This window comes from Argiope bruennichi, chromosome X2 (genome assembly GCF_947563725.1).
Source record: "Argiope bruennichi chromosome X2, qqArgBrue1.1, whole genome shotgun sequence".
NCBI lineage: Eukaryota > Metazoa > Arthropoda > Arachnida > Araneae > Araneidae > Argiope > Argiope bruennichi.
Genome location: NC_079163.1, coordinates 69318899 through 69338535, shown reverse-complemented (window position 1 = coordinate 69338535; position 19637 = coordinate 69318899). Strand labels below are relative to the sequence as shown.

Below are 19637 nucleotides of genomic sequence, written 5' to 3'. Positions count from 1 at the left end.
TTAAGAATCCGGTGAAACTTTACATGAGATAAGCATCATTATCCGAAGCGGATGATTCTTTCATTCAAGAGTTTTTTCTGATCTAATTAATCTTTATTCTGGAATGTCTATGAGTTCCTTTTCTTATGATAAAGAAACTAAGTAACAATTTAACATTTAATTTTCAATATTTTCATTCCATATTCTCATCTATATTGCAACGATAAAATGCAAAGTTGCCAAAGAATTCCAGTTTCTGTTTGCATTTTAGTGTAAAGTCTTTTTTTTTTATTCGGAAGAGGTTAAAAATCTGGATTAAGTAATAATAAACCAGAAAAATATTTGGGGAAGAAAATAAGTTCCTTATATATAGAAAAAAGGAAAAAGAATCACACTTAATTTGAAATATATCATATCTTTCTTATCTGTTCTCTAATCAACGTATCTCATTGGCAATCAAAAGAAGAAATTACAGACAATATGATTATCTGATCTTTGAAGACAAACAGAAGCAATGATTATATGATTTCTTTGTAGCCATTCCTGATCCAAATGACATCACCGGAACAATGCTTTTATACACGTTTCTGCTTTTGATTTTATCTAGAGAGAGGCTTGCATGCTCATAGATAACAAATTAGTTTAAAAAAAAGGAAGAAATTACTTCATTCATTCAGTTTTAATGTTTTTATCTTAAATATAAAGTATTTCTAAACTTTTTTTAAATATTTATTTTATTAACAAATAATTCGGACTGAAAAGATTTAAGAAAATGACAGTAAAATAAGTTTTTTCTTCAACCCTGCAATAAATTTTGATTTATTGCTAAATTTAATTTTAAAAGTTCAGATGATGATATTCGATGATGCAATTCTTCCCATATATGTTATTTTTTAAGTCTTGTATGTAACTTCAAAATAAAAAATTAAATATTTTAAATTGTACCTTTCAAATCTGTCTCCATGTATAATATACTGATGTATGGAGCACAGAAATCGGCCTTATTACGTACAGTCAATAGCCATCAGCAACAGTCAAAAGTAAACAAACCATCGTACGAAAGTTTCAGGCTACTTTTTTTAACATTTTAGCTGCTGTACTTAATTCAGAGTCTTACTTAGTTACTTAACAAAGCTGTAAAAATATTATTAGAAATTATTGATAAAGGGTTCGCCGTATCGCCGAAAATACCAGTCAGGCAGAGAAAAGAAATATAAAGGAAATCAAGAATCTAGGATTAAACAGAAAATTTGATCTAGCGCGAATTAGATTTAAATGTCGCAAGAGAAAGAACGCCAATAACTTACATCACTAAAATAGGAAATCTGTTATTTCATATATTAAAAATTATTTCATGAAATAACCAAAAACTCTATGAATTAACTGAGAACTCATGATTAGTTATTCATGAAATAACTAAAACTTCTATGAAATAATTATGTTACACAATTTAAGTAAATATCAAGGTAAGGAAGTAAATATATCCCGAATTCATAGTTTAACAGCCAGAAAACTCAGTATCCTTGACAAACAAGCTAGTCGCCAAAAGCGTATAGTTTTGTAAATTCCTCTACTTGAAATTCTCATCAACTTCTACTATATATGATAAATTATCAGTTTTTTTAAATGTGATTTCATTAAATACAAAAAGTAGGTTTGTTCACTTTAAAATGAATCTGTCTAAATTAGGAAGAGACATTGATGTTACAAGCACTAATGTAATGCAATTAATCTTTTCACTTTTGTATGAAGAGACTCCAGACGTATTTAAGTGCGTCTTTCCCTTGAGTGTAGAAAATCAACCGTTCCATAGAAGTCATTTTAATGAAGTTATTTTCTCGATACTTTCAGGTAATAAAAATTTGTTGATCCTGCAGATCGGAACTAGACCACTCCATCCTTGAACGTTCGTTTGAAGGATGGGCAAAAGTAGGTCTTTCTTTGCGCAATTTCTCAGATGGCGAAACGCAACAAAATAATGAATTCTGTGTGAAACTCAGAAATAAAATGAATATTAATTAGACGACGCATACGGAAAGAAAAATCCTTTAATGTGTAACTTTTAGGAAATCTTAAACTTTTTGGAGAAGGGAATGGGAAGGCCCATTTTTGAAAAAATTATAGAAAGGGAGATAATTTGAAAAAATGGATACTTTCATTCATTTGCCGACAAATATTAATAATAGTGGGCAGAGAAGAATGAAAATAAACCCACTATTGTAGTCAAAATATAAAAAAAACAATTTTGAAATCATATATATATCGAACAAAAAAAAAACAGAAATATGAACTATTTAAAATTTTATAATTCAATAAAAATTTTCAAAATTTAAATGTTAAAAGGTTCAGAAATTCTTTTTTATATGCTCACGTTTATCATTTAAAAGTTGATTGATTGTTTATTCATTGGTGGATTTTGATAACATTAAACAAATATTAAATTTAGTGTTAACGCGGCTTGCTACCTCAAGTTCTGGTTTACAGAAATGATGTTTTTCTAGGGAAGTATCACTGCAGTTTCAATAAAAAAATTATTGAAAATTTCTGATTAAGGTTCTAATATATTGTTCAAGCAGAAGCAAGTTTCAGGATACTTAATCATAAAGCTATTTTTCTTTTTTATGTTTTCCGCCTTTGTGCAAACACATTAAAACGTTAAGATTTCATCTAGATAATTCACTTTTCCAAAATAAATTAAGGATTAATTTACAAAGTTGAAATGTAGCTTGCATATTTCTTCTCAAAGTATGGAACAATATGAATATTGGAGAAATTTAAAAAATTAAAACATCATAATAATAAACACTGATTTATCAAAAGCAAATACAATGAAGTGCATTAGTAAATTAAATAAAAAATTTAATAAAAAAGTAAAAGTAAAAAAATAAAAAGTAAATTAAATAAAAAGCCACAAAATTTTTTTTATCGATTGAATACAATTATACACTGATTTTATATATATATATATATATATATATATATATATATATATATATATATATATATATATATATATATATATATATATATATATATATATATATACATTGTCTTATCTTTGTCATATATGTATTGTCAATTATTTTGTCTTAAACTAGCGCTTATACTACTTTATTCTAAGATTTTTCTCTATTTTCCCTTATCTCTTGACCCAAATTAATTTAATTAATTCTAACACGAGCTTTAAAAAATTGATGACTACAGATTTCTCATGCAAGGTTAAGATTCCCTTTCCTGAATTAACATGTGTCAAAGAACTCCCTATAAGAATCTTGCAATAAAAGCGCTGAGGGGAAAATGCCGTTTTTACACTAGTTATTCCCTTGTATAAATTATGACCTCCCGTGGAAAAATAAATTCTAAAACTACTTTCTTGTCGGCCTGATATATGAAAAACATGTTATATTATATTATATATATAACTTGATATATATACCGAAAACCAGTAACATTTTCTCAATGAAAATAATAAAAATGAAGTTAAAAAAGCGAAATGAACTTTGAGAAATATGTAGAATAAAATTTCGCAGATTATTTGATGTCGTTTTTCTGTTGTCTTCATCTACACTAGCTATTTTGGGCTTAATGAGACTATCAATTGAATGAGAATTTTTTTCACGATTATTAATACTTGTTCCCAAATACTGTAATATAAAATAGATTGCCTTCGTTTGATTTATTCATGATTAAATCAATACTTTAAGAGTCAAAATTATATTAAATAATAATAAATAAATAAAAGAGAAATTTTAAGAAAAAGTAGTTCAAAGTGTAAAAAGTATATAATTTTTGTTCATTTCCAATGAAGCTAATATTTAATCAATTATTATACTTTAAATTTATTCTTTTTTGTATCTTAAATAATCAATTTGTAAAACCTGCTTGGATTCGACCAAGTTGCTTAGGACATATAAAATATACAGTAACTTATATTTATATTAAGATTGATATTGTGTATTATGATTTTTCATTTAGTTTATTCTCCTTTTAATTTTTCTTTTCAACAATTTAAAAATTTCATTCCATAATTATCAGTTTCGTTTAACATTTATTCGAAAAATATTCATAAAACAGTCCATTCACGAAAAATTTTAAAATAACATTAGCATTCGTTTTTCTCTTGACGTGAGAGATAGAAATGGAATAAATATTTTATCACTCTTCTTATGTAATTTTGCATTGCAACGTTTATGATTTAAGCTTATTACATGTAGAGTTTTATTTCTTAAGTTTATAAAAAAAAACAACAACTTTTTTTTTGTCAAGGAGAAATACGCTGTCGAAGCATAAATATTTGGAAATGTGAAGATTAAGGATTCATTTAAAAAAGATTCAATGTTAACTTTTTTAAGGCTTGAATTCTTAAGTTTTAAAGGCTTTATCATCAGAATAATTAAAAAAACATTTTTTTGGCAAGATTTGATATCTATAGGCTTTTTTATCTTAAGATTTTCTCATGGAAAAACAAGCGAAGCTTACCTTCGGCATGAACTGCCTCGTCCGGTATCTGGATGAAAAGAGCAATGAGCAGAGAGAAAAGAACACTTTTAAAGCCTAAGTCTTACAGGAAGTAGTATACGAAAGCAACCGTCATCAAGGCTGCGCAACAACTCAAATATGGCTATTGGAGTTGTCGTTCAACGAACTTCGTAAGTCATCCCTCCTTAAAGGAAAATCCATAAAATAAAGGAAACAACTAATTCAGTGAGAATTAGCTTTTGTCAGGAAAATCATTGTTTACGTTTTTTCATTCTTCGAAATTTCAAGGTGAACGGAAACTCCCACTGGGCGAGGGGGAAATAATTTCAAATTGCCTAATTGTTCCCCATTTATAGAATCTCTTAATGAACAGAATGTACGATTGATTTTCTTTGAATGATACAAAGTGAAACTGGAGTCTTTTTAGATTTAATTCCGATATTTGATTTATTAAAGAAAAAATCATATTTTTCGTATTACAACAATCTATTAGCATTTGTAAAACCTACAACGCTCCCACTTGATGTCAGCAAAAGAATTGAAACAGGACAAGAGAACTATTCTCTACCAAAAATATATATTTGAAAGGAGGTTGTGTTATAAAATCGTTTTTCAGAGGTCTTTCAAATGACCAACCTGATAAAATAATTCTAAATTTTTTCATGTAATAATATATGTGAAAATTTCATCAAACCATTTGTAACTGTTAATAACTTGTTTTGATTTCAATAATAATGCTCCGAAAGAAAAATAAACTATTAATCCAATGAAAGAAGCATAAATGGTCAGAGAAGTCCTTTGATAATTAAAATCAGTCAGCCATAGAAAAAAGATTTAGAAGCAAATAATTGAGAAACAATTACCAAATGAAGTACAAACTTAATAAATGCCCAAGTTAAATATATTTAAACATATTAGGAAAAAATTCATTGAAATTTTCGTTATTTCCAATAAAATCCCTAACTCATAAAGATTTCTTCTATTTAAAATATGTTTTCTATGAAATAAACAGGAAAAATGTGGATAATTTCGCTTACACTGAATGAACTGATGTGAATTGTAATACAATTTAACTATAGTTTTAAAACAGCGACACTGTACAGCAGTTGTAAGACATGCTACTATGTAATAGCAATTATAGCACAGTGATACTTTAAATTCTGTACCTAGAAAGTAAATAAAATAATTTTAAATGATTTGCGAATTTACTTTAAAAATAAATAAATGATACATAACAATATATGAAAGATAATATATAAGAAAATATTCTATTTTTGAATGCATCATTTTGTCAGAACCAAATAACATGGTAGAGGCCATACGAGATTCAATATATTATTCTCTAAATTGAATCTTGTAACATAGTACTTCTAAAATAAATCTTGTGATAAAATAAAGTTCAATGCTAATGCGGAAACCCAAATAATCCAAATGAAAAAAAAATTAACATTATTTTGGCATTCGTGTTTTGGTATCCTTGCTTACAAACAGATTTCTGTTGCGGTTGCCTGTAATATCAAAATATTCATATGAATTTAATGGAATAATAAAATATACATAGGATCAGAAATAATGAGTCCTCCATTGTTTAAAATCTGAAATAAAAAACTTTTTATTATGGAATAACTTTAGATTATACAGGGTGATTTAAAAATGGTCCCAATATGAAAAGGCGACAGTGCACATAAAACCAAGCAAGTTTCGTAAGAAATTTTTAAAAAATGTAGACGATTGAAGGTGGATAATGTTGAAAGTGATGGGGTGAGCGAAAACAGATATAGAAGTAATAATTTCGCTTCTATTAGACCACATTATAAAAAGAGTTCAATGACGATACAGTTAACTTCAATGCGCGGCTTGCAGCGATGATACGAAACCCGCCGGTTCAATATGAAGGAGAAAATTCAAGAACTTGAATGGTTTCTGACGGTTAATATTTGGAAAGCATTTCAATTTCACTTCTTTCAATGAATTTCAGAATTTTGAATATTTATTGTCAAATACTTTCTATTTTATTTATATGAATTTTATTCATTTTCTTAGTGCGGGTCTTTAATTTCGTGGTATTAGAAGGTATCTTTTTTATTATGAAATTAATAGCTCGTTTTTTTTTAAATATGTTACTTTCCCACACAAAGATTAAACATAATATCTAAATAATACCATCTCGCAGGAAAAAATTTTATTGTTAAATGCAGGAAATCTCACATTTTATCACTCAGTTGTTATTCGAGAAAATTAAGTACCATTAGAATTACTGAAATTTCAGAAAAATTTGTTTTAATATAAATACAATTCTTTATTTTTGGTATTAGCGTTAATTTTAAAATGCAGTATTTCTTTGCGAAAACAAAAAAAGTTGTGCTTTAAATTATAATTTATTTATTTATTTTTCACATCATTATTCAGAGAAAAATAAATAAAATACCAAAAAGTATCTAATACAAACATTTTTTTATAAGTTTTTCTCCAAAATTCATCATCATTTTTTTTAGTCCTGCAAAGAGCCATTTCTTATAATGAAGATATCTTCGGATGTGATATTCAGGTGCAGAAATAAAGGATGGGAGGAGATTTTTTAGTCCTTATTGGAAAAGTAACGGGGAAAAAAACCTGGAAAAGTCACAAAATTTTAAAAAGTGAGAAGAATAATTTTCGCTAAATTTTCAGTGCGATATTTTTTTAATACACTTCATTTTAAAAATATAAAAAAATCATTCTTACAATGTTTTGTTGGTAGAAGAATTTAAGAATTTTTTAAAAATGAAAATAACATACAAATTAGAATTATATAACTTTATATCCTTGCACATGTCTATAATTTGATTTTAAATTATCCTTGCGATTTACGCTGGAAATTCAGATTAGGAACCACTTCTGATTGCTTTCGAACAATAAAAAATTGATTTGCTGTTTTATTGTCAAAAAAATATATAAATATAATGGAAAGTAGAAATTTATGCGGTAAATATAAATTTCTTTTTTATAGACGATTTATCAGTAGTTTGGTGTGGAATTCCTATTAGTAAAAAAATTTCTCACAAATTTATCGAGTAAATGAGCATTTCTTGTTAATTATAAAAGAATCAATTTCATAAACACTAAATCTGATTACTATATAGTTGCAGATTTCTGTAACTAACAACAAAAAGTGCAAACTTTTGGATGAACTTATCAAAAACATTTTACATTTCAAAGACTTGAATGCGAAAACACTTTTATTCATTTCAGAAATGTTTATTTTTACATAGTTTATCCCATTCAGAATCCTCATACGATGGAAACTTGATTGAATTAAATATTTCTGTAATTATATATCATTTTAATACGGAGAAAAATGCTTCAGTTCAAAATGTAGGGAAAGAAAGTACGTACATGAAGGCGAAAGACGTACTCTTCATAAGAAAAGAAAAGACCCTTTATGTCAGAATTTTCAATATTTCCTCTAATATCGACTAAAGGAGTTGATTTTTTTTATTTAAACTGATAGAAATTTTTTTTAATTACGCTTTGTTTAAGAAACATTATAACTAAAATCATTCTAAAAATAAAACACTGTATTTTAATATAAAAATCGTGACATGAGGGAAAAATCTTTTTTTAAATATCATCTATATAATTTTATGAATAAATATTAACAAAAATATATTATCTGATTATTAGTTTACATATTGTCGAATTTCTCCAGAAAAATTGCCTCTAAACTTTGACCATGTTGAGAGCATGTTTACATTAATGATAAAATCGATGAAGCAAAAAATGATTTGGGCCACCCAGTTTCACAGAAAACTGATATGACTTTGCTATTTCATCAGTAGTTGGTTTACTGTGAATAATATTACATGTGTTCTCGTAAAAAGAGCATTATATTCGGGGAGATATAATGTGTTTTTTATCCCTAAATTTTTCGCGCATTTTTTTCCCCTGCATCATCCAGAGTTTCCAACCAAATTATACGAAACAGACAATATGCTTACTCGATAATATACCTATCCTATGAATATGACAAGGTACAACAAGGTACTTATGAAGCATCTTTAACATTCAAAATAAATAATTTGAATATTTGCAGAAAGCGTAGAATGTATATCAAATTACTTATCGAAATGATTCTAATGTTTATGCAATTAATAAAGGAAATAATATTTATTATTATATGTAATGCCTACGTCTCTGCAATTTAAATATTATACTTAATTTTACATGAGTATTTAGCATAATTATAACATTTGTATAGTTCGTAAGAAAATATCCGGAAACTTGTTATTACTCGCAATCTATAAAAATTAAATTCAAGGAAAAACTATTATTCGTTTAAGAAAAATGGTCCGTTTGAAAATATGTAAATTTTATTCAGATAAGGAGCCCTCTGCATATTTATATTAGCATAATTTTTACATTTTTCCAATTGCAATCTCTAATTTTTCATCTTTTAGCTGATTTTGAAAAATGAGAAAACTTCAGATATAAAGTTTAAAAAAAAATCGATTCAAAACAAGCAGAGATGTATGAGAAAAAAACTTTAAGGGCTGTTTCCATATATGCAAAAGTAGCTATTAACACTTTCTTTTTGTCAACTTTTCACTAGAGTCATTAATATGGTAAAATTATTATTTTTTATGTATACCATTATTAGTATTGAAACATAACAAAATAATAATTCGAATTTTATGCTTTTATTTGTGTATTTAATTACAAACAAACCACAGAAATAGCATTTTCGAGGCATATTCTTTAAAATAACCAAACATTTTGGTTAATTAAGCAATTAATATTAATGAAACAAACCTAAATTAAAATTTTAGAAGCAACTGAAAATAAAAGCTACATTCTTATTTTCTGAAGCATTCCTTTCTGATTGAAATATAAACAATATCACGCTGTTCAATTTCAAATGACATGAAATAATTTTTAAGAATCTTTTTATATTTAATACCGTTTTGCTAGAAAGCCTATTAAATGACAAATAAATACAGAAACTTTTGTTTCATTTGAAATAATGGCATTTTGTGAAAATCTGTACTCAAAAGGAGTTATTATTGCATTTGATTCAATAATATTTTATTTATTTATATACTTCATACTATATAATTTTTTTTGTTTTTGTTTCTGTGCTTTTTCATTTCTTCAACTGTAATCAACTCCCTAACGACACTTCCATTGAAATGTTACAAGTATTGATTTTTACTCTCATGGTTAAAAAAGAAAAAAAGTATCGTTGAAAGACACGTTTTGTTTCCCAAACGCTCTTTTGCGAAATTGCCACAAATGCGAAAATTATGGAAGCTTTTCATTATTGCTACACATCTTCAAAACTGTTTGAAGGAGTTGGAATGTGATGTCTTTCAATTGACATCAAAATCTGCATGAGTCTCTATTATAACTATATAAAACTTTGAATTTTTTAATTTAAAAATTAATTAAAAATATAAAATATGCTTTCATACTATCAAAAATACTTAACTTTAACCTTGGTTATTATTTCAATCTAAATTAAGAATTATTGTTTGAGATTTCTTATAGAAATATATTGAAAAAAAATTGGGAAATCTCATTTAACATTAGGAATTCCAGTTTTCAATAGCTTATAATTTATCAACCGTTTACTCAAAATTTCAAAATTTTATTCTAACCAAGAAAAAATAAATATATATTCGAAACTCTCTTAATAACACGCTTAATATGAAAAATAAATATGACACGAAACGAAAAGTAAATATGTATTCGAAATTTGTCTCTTTTTTTTAAAAAAAAAAAATTGAGTTTCAATAAATCTAAATATGAAGGTGACCTTTTACATGACGAAATATTTCATACAGTTATAGAAAACCTATTCTTAAGTGACAGACATTTAGATTTTTTACTGTATGGTAATTAGTTTCGGAATAAAGAGCTGACATTATTTTCTGTATTGTACAATTCAATATTACTGTTCGAAAATTCAAATTAAAAAAATATGAGTTTTTAAAAAACACACATCGTTTAGCTTCTTTTAGATAACTATTGGAATTCAGCTCATCACAATAACAATATTTTCTGAATGATAATGATGAAATTTTAAATAAGCTGTCCTATATATCTGATGTGGAAAAATTATGTCGTATTTGAGCAGTTAAAGATTATACTTATACCAATACTCGTATTTCATCAAACATTCAAAGTATTTTCTTTGGATTTTAATACATAAGCATATTTTTATACATTCTTTAAGTTTCATATAACTTGATTGAAAATTCTTGACGCTATAAGTAATAAGCGTGTGAAGATATTAGGGATTCTTTTCAAATATTTTATATTATCTAAAATCCATATAAGCATCGCGCATAGCAAGCAAACCCGTTGATGAAAGTTGTGAATGAATATCTGCTTTCTGCAAGAGAGGATGAATCAAAATCCTTTTCTTTTTTCTTTTTCTTTTTTTTATTATCAATTTTAGATTCGTTCATGACTGTAAAATAATCATATAAACCAGAGTAATTTTATATTTTGAAACTAATTTACTTCAAAGGAGAAGTGGAAGGTCAGAAAATGATAAAGATTTTTCTCATCTCCAACACCTATTAATATGCAGACTTCCCTTCTAATACTTGAATCATCCCCTCTTCAAAGCATACTCAAACTTTCACTTTTTAGTAAATAAATGTATAAACTGCCTAATCTCTACTGCTAAAAGAAAGGCGCTCCACAAAACTTTCTTGCATAGTCTCTATTAAAAGTGTTATCCCTTCCCGTCTTATAAAATTGTGGAGCTTGTGCAAGACCGGAAATACCCTAAGTGCTCAGATTTTTATTTTGAGAGTTCCATATATCAATTTTGTGCTCAGTAGAAAATTGTGTGCAAATAAAACTAGTTCTTGTATATTAATTATATGGCATATAGTTACTATATGCAGATCTTTGGTCTGAGGCTAGCGTTTCCACTGAATCTAAAATGTGATCTATGGCGATTAATCGTAATACACGAGTATAAAAAAAATCGAATATGTATTTTGGGCTCATTTTTTTTTCAACTGACTAAAAACAAAATTTTACACTGAATTGCAATTGTAATCACAAGATTACATAACGAATTTCATTTATTAAAGTCATTGCGTTTCTTAGTTATCCCATTTACATGCATGGGAAAGTACAGAAAGACAGACAATTAACCTCTTGATGAATTTCGTTCTAAAATTGATACGGATCAACATTATAGATATTAAACTTATAGATATTATAGATATTAAATTTTATCTCTTAAAATCTTTACGTTTTACATTCATCCTTTTCACTTATGTTCGTACAGTCGGACAGAGAGTCCTTCCCCGAATAGATTTCTTTCAAAATTTGATAGAAATCTATAAAATCAGTTTAAAGACCATGTAAAAGATTTCATCTTTCTAACTCAAAACGTTTTTGGTTTATCTTGTTCACAAACAGGCAAATAGAACAACAGGCATAATAACAAAAATATGTTTGTTGGACTCAGGTGAGTAAAAAAAAGTAGAGAATCGTCAAAATCTTGAATTCGAATATTTTTGACGATAACAATATTTTCTCGTTTTGTGCTTCGTAAACGAGAAAGCAAAGAAGAATTTTGAAAAAAAAAAAAATGATAAACCAGAAACGGAATAATAAGATGTTCATTGATTCTTAACAGCTATAAAAAGTATATCCTTTTTATTTTGGCAATTTTCAAGAAGAAATTATTTGAAAAGATGCACACTTACAAGGGTATCTATCATATTATTAATTATTATTATATGAAGTAATTTCGTATTTTAACACTATGACAATTTTCGGGGGTTTTGAAATGTAGCCATAATATTCTAGAATATACTCATCATTTACTTTTTCAAAAGCAAACATTATAAACCGTAAAATAGTTTAAAAAACGTTTTATATTTACTTTATTTTTTATTCTACAAAATATTTCCATAGAATAGAAAGAAGGGCAATAGATTCCCACTCATTAAAAAGAATGGCAATAAATTCCTTTATATTAGATTTGAAGGATATCAAATTTAGATCTTATTGTGCACATACTTATATATCTACAATCCTTTCGTAAAAGAATTATCGTTCTATTTCACAAGAAGGAATATAATTTCACTAGACCTGAAAAAATGTCATTCTATTCTACCGAATAGAATAGATATCGTATAACGGTTTACAGGGATAATGTCAACCTTATCTCTTAGACATCCACGAAATCCGGTATTCTTTTTTCCAAACTCGCCTCTGCTTTTACCTTTCTTCCTCTCTAGACGTCTCTTTTCCTTTCAAATGTCATTTCATTGTTCCTCTCACCACCAGCGCTCATGCAAAAAAATTGTAGCGTCTTTTACATTGTGCCTTAATTACTAGTCTTAATTCTACGAACAAAATAACATCGGCTATCAATTGTATATTTTATGATCATGAATAACTATAAAATGAAAATAGATTAAATCTCTCTTTATATCAAGTCTTTATAGGATGACTTCTGAATATAACATTTGGATATGTTGATCATCAAAAACCTTTCCCGTTCATTCAATTTTTGCTTTTCAGAATTGAAGGATATTGGTTTTAGATAACATTTAATCGAACTATGAAAAGTCAATCAAATAGCAGAAATCGGGTTTTTTTTGTTATTTTTTCAAAAGCAAATCGTCTTTCACTTTAATCAAAAATATGTGTTAATATAGAATTATAGTCTATATGGTGATAGTGATGATTTTTTTATTATATATATATGTGTGTATATACACACATGTGTGTGTGTGTGTGCATTAAAGATATATACTGCACTGGAAGATCAGTAGTCACTTCTGATGAATTCTTTATCTTAGCAGGTGATTCATCAATAAATTCTAAATGAGAACATATTTATCATGCTAATATTTTAACCTTTTATATAGCCTTATTTAAGTTAAATTTAGTATTTTAAATATAAAGAATAACGCCATGAAAGTACTATTGACGGATAAAACGCAATTTTGGTTTTAACAACAGAGTATCCTAGGAAGACGGTAGATTTGTATCCGATGATGAGTAGATGTTGACTCATAAGCTTTAGAGAGTTTTTTTTTAAAAATACATTAAGCTTTCAAATTAGGTAAATTGAGGAAAAGGAATGAGCTTTTGTAAGTTAGGTTTTAATCACTCTTCTTTTAGATTCATTTTACATTTAGACTAATCATTTCAGTTTCAGTAGTTGATTTTCACCAGAAATTCTGTTTTATGAAACCGTTGTTTCTTTTGAAAATAAAACCGTTGTTTCTTTTGCTACTTCTCATTAATATTGTTTTTTTTTCCAGTTATATGCCATTTTATATCGCTTTTAAATTCTAATAACCTTTTATATCGCTTTCAGATTTCTTGGATGGAAGATAATTTTGTTCTATGATGAAAATAATGGAATTCCTCCAGCTGATAGTGCTATACTTATGAAACCAATATTTTTCCTAATGGAAATCACATTTTTTAATTAGCATAATGAAGCGATTCCATTAGTTGATGATGTAATTTTCATGATACCGGTCTTCAATGACTGCTCTTGAATTCCGAATAAGATAGAACTATAAAGTATACTTTTAAAAAATGCCGATTATTTACAATAAATTCGTTGAAATCAGTGCCAGATTTCAGTAAGACCAGAGCCAGATAATTAGCAAATATATCTAAATATTTTATCTGCTCAATTTTCAATTGATAAAGGAGAAATGGTGAAGAAATTATACTCCAAAATATATTTACTTTTTGTCTTGAAGAACAATTATCTTTATCAGAATAATTTATATTTAACAAGAGAAAATTTTAACTCATACAATGGAAGGGAAAATTAGTATGAATGTTAAAGAGATCCATATAATAACCCTTTAAAGGATATTAAAGAAAAGAATAGATATGAAGAAATTGAGATTACACTTTCAGAATTTCCTTATGACTAGATATATCTGTTCAGTTTTGCAATGCCAACATCCCAATTTTCCTGTTTTAAATGCACCAAATTGACATGGGTATTAACTAACTTTCAAACAATTCTGTGTTAGAACTAAAAAAAATAAAAATAATAATAACCATTCTAAGTACTGTTTCGACTTGAGTTAGGATTTCAAAGAAGGGCAATATTGCTTTCCTGCTCAGTTAATCTCATAGTAAGGAAGAAAGCTGTATAGATATTTAAATGGGTGCTGAATTGGTGCCAAGTTCAGGATTCCCATTTCATCGATGAGCCTACATTTCAGGAAAACAACATTACAGATTCGCAACATTGCTTCCCTCTTCAAAGCCTGCATGCCCCTACAATCTCATTACATAGTACTATGATCAGTTGTCCGGCATGGAGTTTGTCTTTTGCTTTGACTTTGGGCCAACCCTGAGTTCTCTAGACAATATCGTTGCCGTTTCTTGACGATTGTGTAAGGTCTTTCCTTATACAACTTCAAGTTCAAGTCGTTCAATCGCTTTGAGTTAAGTATCCAGATTTGATCACCCTTCTTTAAATGGTGGTCTGTAACTCTGAAGTCGTAACGAGTCTTCTTTCGTTTACTGTATAAATTAATTCATTCCCTGGCAAATGAACGTACGTTTTCCAAAATGCCTCTATATTTTTCATGCAATCATTCGGTGAGGAAGGCGTATCACTCGGTCGTGCAAAGAGGATATCATGAAGAAATCAAGATATTCGACTAAAAAGTTCATCCAGTCACTTCCTGGAACTTGCTCCGGGATCCAATCAGTCTAATTCTTGGAGACAAATAGCAAAGGATGAAATTACCCGATAAAATCTCTTGACCATAACTTGAAACTTAGGATGTAACTCTGCTGTTAAAGCCTTCAAGATACCCAAAAGTTTACAGAGCTCAAAAAAAAAGGGGGGGGGACGGATTAAAAATTTGTGCTCTTATTCGAATGCAATATCATAAGCAGACCATGAGGCGAAATCAAGTTTTATACGTGTTCCTCAGATACATATGAGGCATCCTGATCGGGAATTGGAATTGTTTCTGACCACATAATATAATTAATCATCAGTACTAAGACATACTGATTGCCCCTTGAAGTTTCCAGGAAAAATCCTAGAATATCCAAAATCATTCTTTCGAATGCTGCATCTGCATTATAGTGCTGCAAGTTCTAGTTTCTTTCTTGGGTCCTTTCCGGGCTAAACAAATGTGGCATTCTCTGCAACATTTCTCACCGCATTCACGAAGTCATTCCCAGTAAAATCGCTTTCGAGTTCCACTTAACGTTTTCATGATTCCGAAGTCGAAGTCGTTGACATGAGTCTGTTGCAGAAATTCTTGAATTCTGCTCTTCGGAAGAACTAGTAGTCATCGACAAGAGCTCCTATCATCTCTCCTCCACTGAAAATTTAAAACAGTTTCTTTAAGATGTAAGGAATCCCCAAAAGTCCAATATTGTTTTGTTGCACGACCTTCCGGAGCAATTTCTGGCCAAGACGTCCGATCCACCGAATTTAATTTATTTCCTAGAATCGGTCTGATACTATATGTGCTTCATTTGAAGACCACAGATCCGCAGCTGTTGTTGTTAAAACTTTCTGTAAAATATCCGTTTCCATTTCAAACTTTTTCTCGGCATTTGAGCAATGTTTGTAGCTCTTAATTCAGGATATTTGAGAGAGGGAATGTGTATTTACATGCAAAGGTCCTTTATGATGCTGACTTTCGAAATCATCTTCCTGAAATGTTTGAATCCAACAAGCTAACTGGGCATCAGACTTCTTAAAATTCAAAAGCCGTTTCAAGGAAGATTAATCAGTTCGGCCTTAATTATGGCTAATAATTCTTTATATCGGACACAATAATTTCTTCTACCCATTCTCTTGATGAAGTAATCTATGACACATTTTTCGTTTTCGATTAGGTTTATAGTTAAGTCTATTCTTTCAATACTAACATCCGTATCCAAGATGAAATCTTTGTCAATCTGGGAATAATCCAAAGCAGTAGAAGTTGTGAAAACCTGCTTAGACTATTAAGGATTTCTCCTATTCTTCTGGCCAGTTAGAATTTGATATAGTTTCAGTTAATTTATGTAGAAGTCTTGTTGTTGCTGAAAAATTTCTAACATAACGACGAAAAGAAATGCATAGTTCGGGAAATCTGCGGATATCGGGCTTTGTCTTTGAACGAGGCCAGTCAAATATCGCCTTAATTTTATAATTTTATTCGAACTTGTTTTAATCCCTTCTGCTGATGTTAAGTGTCCAAAATGAGCAGCCTCCTTTCAAAAGAATCTGCACTTCTTCAAACTTAAATTCAAGTTAGTTTTTATTGTCTCTGAAGTACTTCATGCATATTATTTAAACATTCTTCCAATGTCCATCCTACTTATTATAATGTCATCTAGATACACTAACTAGACATCAGACGAAAGTTCACGTCTACACTAGTGGACTTTAAAATATGGGAGGAGTGTTACAGAGTTCAAAAGGCATTACCTTAAATTACTGAAGTTCTTATCGACGGGTGAAGGCTGTCTTTTCTATACTGATATCGGATCTCTTTTTGCAAATACCCACTTTTTAAATCCAATGTCGATAACTATTGGCTTCATTTCAAAGCATTCATGGTGTCGTCTATTCGTGGTAGATGGTATCTATCCTTTTTCGAAATTTCGTTTCATTTCCTGTATTCAACACAGATTCACGTCGATCCATTTTTCTTTTTAACGAGCACACTTGACAATGTAGAGGAAATTAATTTAAAAATTTCTTATTATTCATTGTTCACTATTTTTTTTACTATAAGCTCAGCTTCTCCTTTCTTTACAAGGGGCAAGCATCTTGGATGTTACTTTATTGGTGGATAGTCAATTGTATTAATTTTATGTTGTGTCACATTGGAGCGGTTGGCATCTGCTTAACAAGTGGATTTTTTTTTTTGAAATTCTTTAAATAATTTTTGTACTTGTTGTTCTTCTTTAAGTCTTTCAAGATTCGCCATGACCTTTGAGAAATGTTGTGCTTCAGAAAATGCTTGTGGACGAATGGACATCTACATATCGCAACAACAGTTCCTTTGTCCACGGTATTTGGTTTATTCTCAAATTAAGAACTTGAACGAGAATGGCTTTTCTTTTCAAATAAAATAGCGTGACAGCCCCAAGGAAACCTTTCTGAGGTGCTTGGCTTGTAAAGTTCATAACAAGCGTACCTGAATTATCCAGAAACCCCGAAACACTTCAGATAAGATATTACGATCTCGCTGTTATTATAGTCTTCTAATTTGTAGTTTAGAGTATAACTTTGAATTCCTTATACTGGATGAAAACAAAGATATCTCCTCTTCTCCTGACCGCATCTTATTCCTTCCCGAATTCACAGAAAGCTGAACCCTTGAAGAATACCCAAGCAGAAAATACATGGATCTGTGATATCAGCTGCATATATTTTATGTTGAAATTTCCGGAATCCACATTCGATTGAGGCACCCACTTTTCTTTGTCTTTTCACCAATAATAATCTTTAAAGAATTGTTAGAAGCTGTGCAAAAAAGTTTTTCTCTCCATCTTTGGCAAATTCTTCTCTTAAAGGAGTTAAATTTGCGGCTGTATCCATCAACATCAAACTTGGAATACTGCAAATAACTCCTTTCAGATAGAATCCATTCTACTCTCTGCTAATAGCAGAAGCTTTCAATCCTTCTTCAGGAGCTTTTTTCAGAAAAGACATCCTTCACCCGGCAAGACAACCATGAGCTAGTTCTCTTCATTAGACGTAATCAGGAATGGTTTTGGCAACTTTATAACAAAAACGAAAGTTCGCGAAAGTGTACAAAATTCGGCAATATATCTATTAGAAGTCAACATAAGGATTTTTTCTAGAAGCTATTATGAAATGTATTTAAACGGAGATGCGTACTCGGGAAATAGTAAATTCTTTCTGAGGAGTGTTGATTTCTCTCTGAGTGAAATCGCAATAATTCTTCTCAAATTTGCATAAAATTGAGACAAGAAAGAATACCTCTGTGTATCGAACTCCTCCAAGAACTTTAAAAATTCACTTTTAAAAATATTAAATTATTAATAAAAGCAAAAATATAATACTATCATAGTAAAAATATAATACTATCACAGTATTATATATTATTATAATAAAAATACAATATTATATATTATTATAATAAAAATGCAATATTCCTACAACAACAAATGCCTTAATTAATACAAATTCAAATTAATAATCAATAATTAGTACTCTTAGAACTTCAAGTAAAATATATAACGCTAAGTTTTTTGCCGAAGTATATATACTCAGTAAATAATTTTCTGCTTGTATGATCATTAAAGAAAAAATAAAAGGCTTTTGTGACTTGGAAGTTTGGAATGCCAGCTCATGTGTTATCCTTGTGATCCAATATGACAATGTCCGTTCCAAATTAGTTTTTGCGTTGCTTCAAAACGAGATTAACTTAATTGATATAAATTAAATTACATCCAATATGAACATTTTTCAGACAAAGTATAATAATCTCCCTAAATAAATCCAAATGTTATTAAGAAAGCATTCCCTTTTGTTTTTGTAATGAGAATGGAATGTTTCAAATTTGAATATGTTGCAGTTTGACTAAACCTGGTCTTTCACCATTAACCCCAAAACAAACAAACAAAACAAAACAAATATAAATAACGCTGACATACTGCTTCGATATTTACTCGTAATACTATTTAAGTTGAAATATTTTTAATGTGTCAAAAGATATGTTATAGGAGAAATAGGTAAACTATATGAATATTTTACATAATTGTAACTTACGGAAGTGGAAATTCGTGTAGTAAACAAGCAAAAGCTTAGCACCATTACTTTTGCTACAACAATGAGTTACACGAGAAAAATTATGATCAGAGTATCACACACACAAAGCAGGGGGACAAGGTAAAACAAATGCAACTTTAGACAAAGGTGAATCGGAGAATCGAAACCAAAATTAATTGTAGAACAGGAAAACAGTTTCAAATGTATCCAGCTTGATCTTGGCATTCTGTGTAGAGAATAATCGGAGTTACTGGGAATCAAACAGGGATTTTTTATAAGGGGTATTTACAGGGATATTTATCCGTGGATTACGGAATCTTGAACAATGATAAAGGATGCTTGATATAGCTTCTCCCTAATGGACATAAAATTCATAACTAGGAAACGATATTGAATCTATCAAGAGCTAATTAAAAGGAAATGTATTAAT

General features: G+C 28.8%; 1 protein-coding gene across 1 annotated transcript in view; it reads right to left on the bottom strand.

The window, feature by feature from the left end:
* Positions 1-4601, bottom strand: part of LOC129960664 (fatty acyl-CoA reductase 1-like) — a 42893-nt gene extending 38292 nt beyond the window's left edge. The window contains exon 1 of the mRNA XM_056074218.1: positions 4459-4601. The gene's annotated coding sequence lies outside the window, so the exon portion shown is untranslated. The remainder of the gene's footprint in view (positions 1-4458) is intronic.
* Between the last annotated feature and the right edge of the window lie 15036 nt (positions 4602-19637).